Consider the following 14,321-nt stretch of genomic DNA (forward strand, 5'->3'; position numbering starts at 1 on the left):
ATGATAAGTGCTTATATGAGTTTTATGACTCAAACTCATTATTAAGTTTTATCCAACAGTCTTTACACTGCTGTAAAACTTTAAGTTATTGTGAAATGAAAACATAAAGATGATGAAATGTGAGGGAATTAGTGCAAGTTCTTCCAAGATACAACTGATTCATGCATCCAGTTTCTCTGATTGGAGAACAAAACAGCTTACTTTCAGTATAGCAATGTCTTGGTTTTTCCTGAAAGGCAGAACTGAGAAATGAAGCTAAAACTCGCTGTCATACGCCATCCGTTCCCAATGTCAAACGTGAAGTGAAATCATAGGCTACATGGTCCCGGATTTATGGCTTGCTTTTCGGAAACAATCTCTGACGTATTTATCAGAAATGATATTGAAGCCAGTTGGTGTTTACAAAAAATGACATTTTCAAATCAGACGATATAAAGGCTTGCATGTATAGAAATATATCATCAATATGTAATTTTATACCTATCAACTTTCACCCATCCCCTCAGAGGGATGCCTAAATACTTCTGCATTACAAATAAATCCTAATCTAATCATGACAACTTATATATCGTTGGAAAGGTCAGATATTTTAACACTGTTTTTCTGTTACAAATTATGTAGGAAAAGTTATGGATTAATTTATGGCAAGCGTGCACCTCAAAAATCTACATAACAGGAGTTCTTACCTTTGTCACAAAAAGTCTTTCTTTGTTGCCTTTTTCCCTATCACGCTTTATACATCATATAATCATAAATTATACATCAATCAAAAGCTTAAAATCTCAAAATTCATCCTATTTTAAAATTGGACATTGCATTGCCATGAAAATGGTACATCAAAATCAGATTACAAAATGTTTTCGTTCATGAGTTATTGTAACAATTTAAGTTTGGATAGTGCACTTTCACAGCTATATTAAATAAATATTTAAGTACCAACTGATGCTATTATATTGTATTTTGTATATTGCATTATATTGTTATTTTATTACATTATTATTATTTTATTATACTAACAGCTTATGTTTTCCATAATTGAGATCATATACAAGCCATAATTACTGTATATTTAAATAAATATTAAAAATTCTTCTCTTTTTTCAGATTTGCTGTTGTCACAGTTAGAGCACAGTGAATTCTGAAGAACTTGGCAAGAAATACATTTCATAATTTTAAAGAACTTGAAAACACAAAAGCATGAAAACATAGAGTGTGTTGTGTTCTGTAACTCTTATACAGTAGATGAACTGCATTCAGAACTACACACTTAAATAAACACATTTTTTTCATAAATATGCTTACCCTTATGCAACAACAACAGAAATATTTATAAAAGTAATCAGTCACATGTTCTTATTTCTTTTACGGTGCGGAAAAAAATTATTTGATCCCCTGCTGATTTTGTATGTTTGCCCATGACAAAGAAATGATCAATCTATAATTTTAATGGTATAGGTTTATTTGAACAGTGAGAGACAGAATAACAATATAAAAAATAAAATGCAAATAAAAAACAGAAAAACTCATTTGAAAAAAATTGATTTGCATTGTAATGAGTGAAATAAGTATTTGATCCCCTATACTAATCAGTAAGATTTCTGGCTCCCAGGTGTCTTTTATGCAGGTAAGGAGCTGAGATTAGGAGCATTCTCTTTGGGAGTGTTTTTCTGCTAAGGGGACAGGACAACTGCACCGCATCAAAGGGATGATGGACAGGGCCATGTACCGTCAGGGCCAGGGCATTGAAGCCGGCCAGGGCATTGAAAATGGGTCGTGGATAGGTATTCCAGCATGACAATGACCCAAAACACACGGCCAAGGCAACAAAGGAGTGGCTCAAGAAGAAGCACATTAAGGTCCTGGAGTGGTTTAGCCAGTCTCCAGACCTTAATCCCATAGAAAATCTGTGGAGGGAGCTGAAGGTTCCAGTTGCCAAACGTCAGCCTTGAAACCTTAATGACTTGGAGAGGATCTGCAAAGAGGAGTGGAACAAAATCCCTCCTGAGATGTGTGCAAACCTGGTGGCCAACTACAAGAAACATCTGACCTCTGTGATTGCCAACAAGGGTTTTGCCACCAAATACTAAGTCATGTTTTGCGAAGCGGTCAAATACTTATTTCACTCATTAAAATGCAAATCAATTTATAACTTTTTTTAAAATGTGTTTTTCTGGGGTTTTTGTTGTTAATCTGTCTCTCACTGTCAAAATAAACCTACCATTAAAATTATAGACTGATCATTTCTTTGTCAGTGGGCAAACATACAATCCGAATTACGGAAATGTTGGGATGTTTTTTAAATTTGAATAAAATGAAAACTAAAAGACTTTCAAATCACATGAGCCAATATTTTATTCACAATAGAACATAGATAACATAACAAATATTTAAACTGATAAATTTTACAATTTTATGCACAAAATGAGCTCATTTCAAATTTGATGCCTGCTACAGGTCTCAAAATACCAGGCAAAGACTGTACCACCTGCGACAGCTGAGGAAATTCAGGGTCTCACCAGCAATCCTGAAAACTTTCTATTCAGGGACCATAGAAAGTGTATTGACTCAGTGCATCTCAGTGTGGTATGGAAACAGCTCCAATCAGGACTGCAAAGCACTACAGAGAGTTGTGCGCTTAGCTGAGCGCATCTCAGGGTCTGCTCTCCCCTCTCTGCAGGACATCTACCTCAAACGCTGCAAAAATAGAGCTGTCAAAATCATCAAGGACTCTAATCACCCTGGTAACCGACTATTCACTTTGCTTCCATCTGGTAAGCGCTTCCGTAGCCTGATGGCAAAAACTGAGAGACTTAGGAGGAGCTTCTTCCCCCAGGCCATCAGGCTCCTAAACTCTAACTCTGTGTCATAACATCACTTGACTCCATGTAAATATCACCATATCAATAAGCTATTCATAATTTTTCTCTACCTCATATTGCTGCTATTTAAATACCCTGTACAACTTTTTTGCACATTCCTCTTATTACTATTTAAGTCAACAACATACTGACCTGCACATTTATATTTTTTATCTTTTATTTTATTTTATTTATTTATTTTTTTTTATTTTTTTTTCTACTTTTCTTTTTCTTAATATTTGTATACTTTATAATCGCACTGTCCTTGGAGCGGACCTGACCTACATTTCACTGCTGGTTATACTCTGTATAATTGTGTATGTGACAAATAAAAATCTTGAATCTTGAATCTTGATGCTGAAGATAAGTGAAGTCCACTTTCCCTCAGCAGATCCTCATACTGACAGCAGACATGTGAATCACCGGCCTGAACTTTCCCTTATCGCTTCCTCTTCTGTTCTTCCTCATCAGTTTCCAATGAATTACGCTACACAGAAAAAATCATCGGCATAACCTCTTTGGCTTTATTTGGTGCCGAACAGAAGCATAAATAAGCATCAAGAACACAATATTAGAGTGAATTAAAATGAAACTTTACAGATAGATATGATGAGATATGAATATTTGCAAAGCTGCCAAACCAAACTTGGGTGTATGAAAAAAAAAACCCTTTTTACAGGATTTTACAACTACTATAGTTCTTTACATTTTTGGTGTTGAAATTTAGAGAAATTATCAATTAAAATAAATTGTGGCCAAAATAATAATTTGATAATTTTTATAATTTTTATGTTGCTTACATGTTTGCTATTTTGTGTTGCGCTTCATAATTGTTTTCATTAATACATTCAGAAATGTCTATAAAAGGCACTGAATAAAATTTATAATGGCTGGTTTTCATTGTGACCCACTATAAAGACACTATTTGCACTATATTACCTCACTATAAAGGCACCATGGACATAATCAGCAGCATCCCAAGGCTTTAAGGTTTGTGTCTACATGACTCAATAAATCTATATTGGAGCAAAACATGTGACTACCAGCTTATATAGCCTACATAAGCATATCTATCTTGATTCAGTCACATATTTAGTTGAACTCACTGTCAATCAGCTACATTTTATTTCATTTTAACTCTTTGTTTTGGACACATATAGCATTATTGACATGGTAATAATATGTATTAATAACATTAAGTTCACTTTCTGGCAAGGTTGTCACAAAATTATGAATAAATGTTTTGCAAGTAGCCTATAGAACGCTCCTTCAAGTTTTCTGGTCTTTTTATCATCAGGAAAAACATTAGGCTATTTATACATCGTCCATGGAATATACATACATGCATACATACATATATATATATATATATGAAGAGTTTATTTGCAAAAACAGATAACTCTGTCTTTGAAAATGGTAAAAATGCATGTTTTTAAACTTTAATTAAGACAGCACTTGACGTCAGGTTGTATGATCGTCCTCTGACCACTAGTCGCCACCCTCTTTAATAACCTCTGTGTGTTTGCTGGCGTCTCTGTTGGCTCGCGCACCGCACTAGATGCACGCAGAACGGGACGGATTTACCGGAATACGGTCGGAACGGTTCTGTTGTGAATCAGGTAAATGAAAATCCACTGCATGTTCTGACACTAAACAACAGGCTTGAGTTTGTGTTGTTAGGGCACGATTCAGTGTTTAGGACACTGTATTAACTGTGAGTTGGTGTTGTGTGTGTTTTTGCACATTGTCTTTGCATTTAGTGATTTAGGCTATAGTGGATGCATTTTGTGAAACTTTAGTGTACATAAAGGCTACTTTCTGTGAGCATATATGCGAGATGCAGTCACCTGAGATAAAGCATTTGATGCACTATAAATCTTTGAGCATTCTTGTTACCTAACTTCGAATGGCTTTAAACAGTAAACTATCACATGATGGGTAAATTACTTTATTTGGGTTAATTAAATGAACTGCACACAGTCACATGACAGTCATGTATGTTGTGATGTATTTTGCTCAGATCTTGCTTTCAAAGCTAAGGAGAGTTGTAAGTTTACAGAATCTGTGAACATTTCTATAATATGTAAACTTTTGAATGGCATCAATTGTGTAAATTCAGTTATTATTTTATCTTGTGGGCTATATGTGAACAGTTTATGTGAAATAGCCTGCTAAAATAAAAAAGCCATTTTATAGGTCATAACCTAATTTTTATGATTTTTTTAAAGATTCTGCAAGGTATGTAAACGTATGAACTATTTAAAGATTTTGGTTCTTTTTTTATATTTACACAATTATACAGATGATAATTCATGCATGCAGAGCATTGTAGATGTGGTGTATTTGTGTCTCGTTTAAACATTTAAGCAGAAGCCTTTAGATCAAAAACCATTAAGTGAGTATCCGCTTTAATATGAATGTGTGCTTGTATGTTTGCACATGACCCATGAACTCCATCCACTTCACAGCTGTCGTGTGTGTGTGCAAAGTTTATTTTTAGCTGAACTGACGCCTGTTGTGTTTTCCGGGTCTTTAGAGCTGCAGTGAGGAGTTTATTGGTTGATTTGTCTCTTTACGATTGATTGATTGTGTTTCCAGCAGCATCAGAAAGATTCAGTCTGAATCAGATACTTTGGGGCTGCACGATTAATTGAAATAGAAATTATTAGAAAATTAAGAAATAAAGGCTGCATTTTACATTTGAAAAGTAAAATTATTATTATATTTTTTTTAAACACAGGATTTTTTTATTTTACAATGAAATATTACAATAGTAAAAAGCTATTTCTTGTTTTGTTTTCCTTTAGTAATTTTATATTTTAGTTGTAGTAGTAATAATAATAATTATTATTATTGTATATATTTACTAGATTTTATTTTACAGTGAAATATTACAATAGTAAAAAAATCTTATTTTGATTTTATTTAGTAACATTTTTAATTTAGTGATAATCATGATGATGATGATTTTTATTATTATTTTTAAATTCTAGATTTCATGTTCCAATGAAATATTGCAATAGTAAAAATAATAATTTTGATTTTATTTAGTAATTATTATTATTATTATTATTTTAGTTATAATCAAGATTATGGTTATAATGCTTATTCTTATTTTAAATACTAGATTTTATTTTAAAGTAAAATATTTAGTAAAAACTATTTCTTATTTTCTTTTTTAGTCATATATTTTTATTTTAGCAGCAGTAATAATAATAATAATTAGTAGTTTTATTATTATGATTGTTGTTGTTTTTTTGTAGCAACATTGATATATAATCGCAAAATTACGGGGACAAAATTGGATCTTTTTTTTATTTATTTAATTTTTTTTAAGTTGCAATCGCAATTATCAGAAAAATCATAATCTACGTTTCTTTATTAAAATACACACAACAACCCAATAAACTGACTTCATTGTGCAAATTAGGCATCATTTAATTCAGTTTCACAATTTTTGGACTCTTGGTATTTTAATGAATAACAGTCCTCCATGAAAAATCCACATTGTTTTGCCTCTTTTTAAGATAAAGCGGCCCGTAATCGAACGTGTGTTTATTACTGAAACTCTTTCTTTAGGTCTGCTCTGTCTGTGAATTCATGTCTTTATATCACTGAGCTGTTCAGTAACTCAGGATTATAATCGTCCCGACAGACCGTGAGCTGTTTAACCCTTAATATCACTGCTGCATAATGAGCTGCCGTCTGCAGAGAAACACAAACACTGGCGTTTGTCAGGAAACTATTTATTCTGTCCTGAGGAGAGGCAGGTTGGCAGCTGCCGTTTGGCAGAGAATGATGGATTGTGGGTAATTTGACTCTGAAATCTTCATCTGTTCAGTGGGGTCTGATTTTGGATGATGTCATCACTCAAATCGTTTGCCCTCAAGGTGAACAGAAGGAACCACAACACACACACACACACACACACACACACACGCACGCACACAGACTACTTAGAAACAAATTTCATATAGAAATTGCTAGTAAATCTCACCAATAAAAAGCGGCGAATAACACATTGAATTGCATAGTATTTTACTGTAAAACGTACTCCAATAATCAGAAAATTGTTTTACTGTGTATCTATGTGCAAAGGGCTCCAAAAGTCTGAGGCTGCCGATTTATTTACAATTTTATAATTGTGGCCAATATGAACTAGAGAGAGCATTTATTTCATCGTGAGATTTTCTCCCCACTTTCAGTTGTTTTACTTCAATGAAAGGTTTGAATTTTTTGAATGAAAGATCAAAAAGATCAACGATGCAGATCTATTTTCACAGCCGCCTTTGCTCATATTTATCAAGGGTGCCAATATTAGTGGAGGGCAATGCACACACACACTCACACACATCTATGCTTATAAATATCTGCTAATAGACTAGAAAACGTCTGACCCCAACGGTAGATATTTTTTCTTGTTTTAAGCATGAACTCTCTTCATTTTGATTAATTTCTAAGAAACAAGACTTATAATTTTAAATCATTTTCCTTCCCAAATAAATGTGTTCATTTCTGAATGTTTCGATGTTTTCCCTGGAAAAGAAGACGGAGCTCTGAGTGGGGTCTGTGTAATGTGTCTTTGTGTCGAGCAGCACAGAACAGACATTAATCACACTGTCGGGCAGGTGGAGAGAGAGGAAGTGAAGCAGGGAGGATCATGGGAGATGTGTGTTGGAGGACAGCAGCTTATGTGGTGCTCATTCATCATGCAACTTGGATAAAGGCTTTTGCCTTTAAATTCCACTCAAATTAGCTCGATAAGCGCAGTTCTCCCACCCGCTTTAACATATTTCCTCTTTAGACAGGAAGTTGGGATGGGACACATCAGAGATTTTCTTTTTTCATTTATTTTGGCTATTACAAATTGAATTATTATTACTGAATACTGAGCAGTATGTACTGCTCACTGCCTACTGTTTTTTTTAAAGCCATTAGGATTTAGAGTTGTGCAATGTGGTGGTGGTGGTGGGGGGGGGTCTAATTGCATTTTTAATTAATTAATTGTTTTATTTTTTGTAATTTTCAAATTGTCATTACTGTAAAATAATTCACTGTAAAATAAAATATTATTTAAAAATAATATAATAATAGTAATAACTATTATTATTACTACTACTACTAAGACTGCCTACTATTTTTAAAGCCGTCAGTATTTAGGGTTGAACAATGTGAGAAATAATTCGAATTGCATTTTTGAATTAATTAATTTTTTTTGTGATTTTTAAAAATTGTAATTTACAATTCACAATGTTTAAAGCTCTAGATATACCCCAAATTGTGATTTATTTAATTTTTTTTATATATAAATATCAAATTTAATTATTATTACTACAATAATAATTAGTATTTTATACCTTTTTATTATTGTTGTTGTACTTGATGTGATGATGGTGATATTAATAATAAAAATAACACCTTATTAACACTAACTTAAATATTACAGAATAAGATTTTCTTTATCATTTCATTGTAAAATTACAACAATATGTAAGACTTTTTTAATAACTCAATTTTCAAATATTAAACCATTTGAGCTTGTATTCAAGTCCTAAAGCTTCTCTATAAGTGCTTCTTTTCCCAAGTTCATAAAAACATTTGGTAGTTTTTTCTCTCTTTTCTCTTGAAAGTGTAAATACACATGCAAATGATAAACTTTAACTCTATGATGGTTAATTAATTTGTGAATCACGTGTGCTGAACCATAGGGCCTGGTCCATACTGATCACAGGTTAACTGCGATCCGTTCCATCCCTATTTATTATTGTAACTTAGTGTAATGCTGCATCGCTGATGTCAGTGACATTACAGCCGTAACGAAATTCAAACCCTACAGGTCAGAGGACACCAAACGTGAATTTTAGTGCTCAGCAGAAGACCAAGATACTTTGCTTGTGTGTGTAGTCACTGAATGCTAGAAGGGAACATGAAATGTAGTGTGAGCGCACTCTCACATGAGACACTGATAGTGAATGTGTGGTTGGCCCCGTCTCAGAGGTGTCAGACGACACTGTCGTTCTCGGCCAATCCGGATGCAGGTCTGAACTCATATTTAGGTGAGAGGTCACAGGGCATGGCTCAAATCAGCGGCCAGCGTGTGTGAGGCGATCTCATTACCCACCCTGTAACACACATCTCTCTATCTGCTATGTTTAAAAAGCAGTCAGGACAGTAGCTTCTCCCCACTGTATCATCTTGATGGTCTCAGTTTATTCAATTCAATTCAATTCAAGTTTATTTGTATATCGCTTTTTACGATACAAATCGTTGCAAGGCAGCTTTACAGGAATTTAAGTTTCCACAATATATTTATATATTGCAGAACCTTAATATATTTAACTTATGGCAAAATTTGGTAATTCTGTATGTTGTCTGAGCATTGGCATCCTCTGAGGTCCTCTGAGGGGTTGGCATTATCTTTTCTCAGGTGTTCGGTCATCTCAGATCATTTAAAGGTTGGATCCAGACTGAAGCTTCTGTAATTCCTAGTTACTATGGGATGTTAATGGTGGCAGAAACAGAGAAACAAATAGAGACATAATTAGCATAGCTGCTGTTCCATCTAAGCAAAAATTATTTGTTCAACCCAAGCTAAAGAATAATAATAATAATGTACATTTGATCAGCTATAACTGCAGTACAAGATTATAAGATTTATTATGTGAATGCTTGGCTAAAGAGATGTGTCTTTAATCTAGATTTAAACAGAGAGAGTGTGTCTGAACCCCCGAACGTTATCAGGAAGGCTATTCCAGAGTTTGGGAGCCAAATGTGAAAAAGCTCTACCTCCTTTAGTGGACTTTGCTATCCTAGGTACTACCAAAAGTCCAGAGTTTTGCGACCTTAGGGAGCGGGTTGGATTGTAGCGTGGTAGAAGACAAGTTAGGTACGCAGGAGCTAAACCATTTAGGGCCTTATAGGCAAGTAATAATATTTTGTAAATGATACGGAACTGAATAGGTAGCCAGTGCAGAGACTGTAAAAGTGGGGTAATATGATCATATTTTCTTGACCTGGTAATAACTCTAGCCGCTGCATTTTGGACTATCTGTAGCTTGTTTATTGAAGATGCAGGACAACCAGCTAGCAGTGCATTACAATAGTCCAGTCTAGAGGTCATGAATGCATGAACTAGCTTTTATGCATCAGAAACAGGTAGCATGTTTCGAAGCTTGGCAATGTTTCTAAGATGGAAGAATGCTGTTTTTGTAACATGGGAAATATGATTTTCAAAAGACAAGTTGCTGTCTAATATAACACCCAGATTTTTGACTTTAGAGGACGTAACAGTGCATCCGTCTAGTTGCAAATTGTAATCAAAGAGATTCTGTGTACTGTTTTTTTTGGTCCAATAAGTAATATCTCTGTCTTATCTGAATTTAATAGGAGGAAATTATTGGTCATCCAGTCCTTTACATTTTTTACACAATCTATTATCTTAGATAGTTGAGAAGTTTCATCTGGTCTTGTTGAGAGATATAGTTGAGTATCATCAGCATAACAATGAAAACTAATCCCGTATTTTCTAATAATATTACCAAGAGGCAACATGTAAATTGAAAATAGCAGAGGACCTAGGACAGATCCTTGTGGTACTCCATACTTTACTGGTGATAATTGAGATGGCTCCCCATTTAAATGAACAAAGTGGTAGCGATCGGACAGGTAGGATCTAAACCATCTTAAAGCCTGCCCTTGAATACCAGTATAGTTTTGTAATCGATCTATGAGTATATTATGGTCTATAGTGTCAAACGCAGCACTAAGATCAAGTAATACTAGCAATGAGGTGCAGCCTTGATCTGAAGCAAGTAGTAAGTCATTCGTAATTTTAACAAGTGCAGTTTCTGTACTATGATTGGGCCTGAAACCTGATTGAAATTCTTCATAGAGATCATTTTTTTGCAAGAAGGAGCATAATTGAGTAGACACAACTTTTCTATAATTTTAGACATAAACGGAAGAATTGAAATGGGTCTGTAATTTGCCAGTTCATTAGAATCTAGTTGTGGTTTCTTAATAAGAGGCTTAATAACCGCCAGCTTGAATGGTTTTGGGACGTGACCTAAAGATAACGATGAGTTAATAATATTGAGAAGCGGTTCTTCTGCTACCTGTAACAACTCTTTCAGTAGTTTAGTGGGTACAGGATCTAATAAACATGTTGTTGGTTTAGATGCACTGATAAGTGCATTTAGCTCTTCCTGTCTTATAGTTGTAAAGCACTGCAGTTTTTCTTTGGGTGCGATGAGTGAAGCTGAAATACTAGACGCAGTAGAATCAATATAGAAATATTGTATTTCTGATGTTATCTATTTTATCAGTAAAGAAATTCATAAAGTCATTACTTTTAAACTGTGGGGGAATATTTAGATCAGGCGGCGTCTGTTTATTTGTTAATCTAGCCACTGAGCTAAATAAGAACCTTATTTAGCACAGTGTATCAGATTTTGTATCCGATTTAGATTTTATTTTTTAGATTTTAGATTAGAGTTTCACTTTAATTTTAGTAAAACTTTATTTTTAGTAAATTTTTATTTTTCTTTAAACATTTTAAAATGTCTATATAGTTTTATTACTTTAATATTATAATTTTTTGAATATATAAAATTTTACTTTATTAGTTTTACTTCTTTTAGTACTTCAACATACAATGAATCTGAGAAATATAGCCTCTGCAACTAGCTAAAAATAAATGAGTGTTTTAAATATTTTAAAATAAATCATTAATCAATTATTGATATATATATACATACATACATACATTCATACATACATGCGGTATATATATATATATATATATATATATATATATATATATATATATATATATATATATATATATATATTTCTGTGACAAGTGATTTTTTTTAAAAGCTAGAAATGATTTGCTCTTGGGTGCATTTATTGAGAAACATTTGAGTTCATAGTGAGACTTTTGAATGCAGAGAAACAGGACACTTGAAAATGTTGCAGTGGACAGAAGTTGAACAGTTGTGGTTGCTCTTTTAGACTTTCATGTATAATTGCTTTCTCCCTCTCCAGCATGTTCGTTTGACCAGCATGTACTCACAGCGGTTTGTTTCGGCGTCACTGCTGTGTTTTAGGAAAAATGTGCTCGGAAATTAAATTAAAGCGTCTTTCGCTTTTAGGTCATTTTCCATCTCAGTGATTCAGTTTTCACTAAATTGTGGCTACAAAGCTGTTCTACAGCAGAAACGCAGAGCGCTTCGGCTCTTAATGAGAGAGAAATCAATCACGTATAGTCAACACGTGTAATTAAACGCAGCGTTCGTCTCAGCGGGGCTTATTATCTCATATTAAGCAGCACGTCTCTGCTGAGGTCATTACTGCACTATAGCATATATATTAGCATATATATGAGGGCAGGCCTTGCTATTTATTGCACACAAACACCTTGAAAAAGTTTGAGGTCTGTAGGATTTTTTTACTTTTTTCTTTTTGCTCATCAAGGCTGTACTTTTATAGTATAGTACTTTATATTATAATAATTAGATCAAAAATACAGTAAAATTGTGAAAATATCATTACCATTTAAATTAACTCTTTATGTAAATATATTTTAAAATGTAATTTATTCCTATGATAATAAAGCTGAAATTTCAGTATCATTACTCCAGTCTTCAGTGTCACCATGATCTTTCAGAAATCATTCTTATCACTGTAATATTAATAATTATATTATTATATGGGTTTTTACAAAGCATGTATTAGAAATAGAAAACTTCTATAGCATTATAAATGTCTTTACTGTCACTTTTGATCAATTTAATTCGTCGTCGTATCTGCGAGTCATCTGTGCCATGCCACCTGTAGCGTTTTTTCCCCCTGTTGGCAAAGGAATGGACCCACTCTACTCTGCCTCTGATTGGCTTACCTTAATGTTCCTTCCCTCATCCAACCAATCTCACTCCTGAAGCCTAACTTTTAGACGCTGCAGGCAACTGTCCATATTTCGGACGGAATGCATTTTTATCTGCTGTAAATGATGGTGTTCCAGTTTAAATGGTGATTACCGCGTGTTTTTTATTTTTGTTTTGCGTGAGGCTGCTGTTGGGATAGCTATGAAGAATAAGTTACGTTATCGCTACATTAGTTCGCTACCCTTTGCAAAAATGCTCCTCAGTCTCGACCTTAACATTTGTCTCACATATCAGTAAGATATTACTCTGACATGAAGTCGATTTGAGAACTGTTCGACCTCCAAGTAAAGCATACCATTTAATGTACAGTAATATTAGTATCACTCAGCTCAAGTCAGGCAGAGCTAAGCCATAGCTAAGTGTCAGCCTGTTTCAAGACGGAGAAACACCTTGGGAAAAAAAAGATTCGATTTAAGAATTATTAGATATTTGGACTGGAAACAAGACAAAATTTAAGAAAAGCATTTTTTTTGCATGTGTAACATTTTCTCTATATTTAGCAGTTTGACTTGTATTTGCATTGTGTGTGAAATGTGCTTTGTAAATTAACTTGCCTTTACCTATGTTGGCATTTAACTAGTTCAGTTAGCCAAACTTCACGCACTTCAATTTTTTTTCAGAGTGAGGGAACGAGAGAGTTTGAGTAGGAAGATACCCTTACTGTGGCTCAACTAGAGGCTGGAGTCAGGTGCAGATGGAGCTGGTCCTGGTTGAAGTTAGAATCAAAGTGGGATGTGAAGGGAAAGGAATATGTGTTTCAATTGTCACAGTTTTTTTAAAAAAAATAGAGAAACCAGGCCATGCCTCTACTGCAAAGAGATCAATTATGCTACCAAGAGCTCCCATGCCCTTTTGGCACATTGTAAAAGTCGTTTGTAGTTCTGTTTACCAGATAAAAATATTGTGAGATGAAGGTATATTAGTTTAGTTTTATCACCCCTGATGAGTTTGCACCCCTGATAATTTCTGGAATTCATGTACACGTTAATTCAGTCGAGTAACATTTCACAATACGCAGTCGAGCACTTTTCACAATACGCAATGTTTCAAAACTAGGGATGTTAATTTCGGTTATTTTTCCTAACTGTCAACCGACGCTCGTTATCGATTATTAACCATTAACCGACAAGATTATTTTAAAGTAGGACTGAATTAAATGAGAAAGAATAAGTGTCTGTGACCCGTTAAAAATACTAACATTTGTTTTCTGGGGATTAATTTTACATGCGCACATCACGCACCTGCAGCGCTTCTGCAAGCGGAGAAAAATAGAATAAAGCTAGGCTCTGTCTGTCTGTCTGTCCGTCCGTCCGTCCGTCCGTCTGTCTGTCTATACAAGAAATATATTTTCACTTAAATAATAATAATAAAAAAACTGTAACAAGTAGCCTATGCAGAGTGCTGCGCGAAAGGAAACCAGATGGCAGAAAGCGGCATCCAATTTTTTAGGCTTATTTTACAAAAGCACAAAAATTAGTTTTTATTGTGAATGTACACAAATAAAAGCAAACCTTTTACA

General features: G+C 34.0%; 1 protein-coding gene across 1 annotated transcript in view; it reads left to right on the top strand.

Annotated features, from left to right (window-relative positions):
- The first annotated feature begins 4,391 nt into the window (after window positions 1-4,391).
- ndst1a (N-deacetylase/N-sulfotransferase (heparan glucosaminyl) 1a) overlaps window positions 4,392-14,321 on the top strand; it is a 43,557-nt gene continuing 33,627 nt past the window's right edge. Inside the window, exon 1 of the mRNA XM_079438285.1 lies at window positions 4,392-4,477. The gene's annotated coding sequence lies outside the window, so the exon portion shown is untranslated. The remainder of the gene's footprint in view (window positions 4,478-14,321) is intronic.

This window comes from Barbus barbus (assembly GCF_936440315.1).
Source record: "Barbus barbus genome assembly, chromosome: 17".
Classification (NCBI taxonomy): Eukaryota; Metazoa; Chordata; class Actinopteri; order Cypriniformes; family Cyprinidae; genus Barbus; species Barbus barbus.